The 1,021-nt window shown below is 41.6% G+C and overlaps 1 long non-coding RNA gene across 1 annotated transcript; it reads left to right on the top strand.

Annotated features, from left to right (window-relative positions):
- The first annotated feature begins 331 nt into the window (after positions 1–331).
- LOC110799695 (uncharacterized) lies at positions 332–813 on the top strand. The gene is made up of 3 exons (XR_002536445.2): positions 332–409; positions 505–565; positions 748–813. It is a non-coding gene; the product is annotated as an uncharacterized lncRNA (long non-coding RNA).
- Positions 814–1,021: the final 208 nt, after the last annotated feature.

The raw sequence follows: 1,021 nt of genomic DNA, 5'->3' as shown, positions 1-1,021 counted from the left end.
TTAAATTTTCTACACGTCCTTTCTTTCTGTGGCAATTTGGAATTACTTATTAGTTACAATCGTTGTCAGAAACTCTGTGGAGTTGGATGTTTTAATAGTGATTTATCGCTTTTTAAATTGGAGTTCACTCTTTGAATAATCTATAATATGTAGACAGGGCAGTGACGTGTCTGTGAAGGATCTTGACTACCTTTTGTCTCTACTTGAGGAAAAGAAGAGAAAGATGGCCGGAGCAAGAAGAAGCTAGGGTTTGAAGCCAGTAAACTCGCTAAGAATACAAGGAAATGGTTGAGATTGAAGCCAGTAAACTCGCTAAGAAGCATCCACGATGTCTTGCAGATGGAATGAGCTACTAGGACGGTGGTTGACTGGTACTTTCATTCCGGCAGAAATATTAAAAGTACAAGAGGTTGTGTCAATGAGATCAATCAGTATATTTCGCAACATAATCAGCTTTTGTTGGATCACATAGCTGACCTTACTTTGGAGCTCTCTGATGCCCAGTTTGTGTTCTGTGATGTTTACCAAGGCTTCATGCGTATCTTGTCCAACCCTAAACACTATGGTAAGAACTTTCATTACATTACATTGGTGGAACTGTTTTTAACCTATGATCTTGTAACAATGCTGGTTATAATGTTGTACAATACTTAGTGTTACTTGTGCAGTTATATATGCATAATTATGTCTCTAAGCTGATTCTGTTGTGATGTTGGTAGTGATGGTATGTGAATTTTTGGGTGGTAGGCATCAAGGAAACAAGAGGAGCATGTTGTGGAATAGGGTGGCATGGAGCAACATCGGGGTGCGACACCATGGAGATGGTTTGCAACCATGTAATCCTTCTGAGGCCGTCAATTATCTGCTGGCCGACTCTGCCTGGTTCGGTCATCCATTGGGTGACATCTTTCATCCCTTGACCGTCCGAGCACTGGTGAACATAGCTTCAGCAGCAGCAGCAGCAGCAGCAGGTGTTCTGGCAACAACAGTTATCGATTACAAGCTAGAAGCAGCAACAGCA

The sequence above is a fragment of the Spinacia oleracea genome, chromosome 4, assembly GCF_020520425.1.
Source record: "Spinacia oleracea cultivar Varoflay chromosome 4, BTI_SOV_V1, whole genome shotgun sequence".
In the NCBI taxonomy this organism is placed as follows: Eukaryota; Viridiplantae; Streptophyta; class Magnoliopsida; order Caryophyllales; family Amaranthaceae; genus Spinacia; species Spinacia oleracea.
This window is presented reverse-complemented; position numbering and strand designations above follow the sequence as displayed.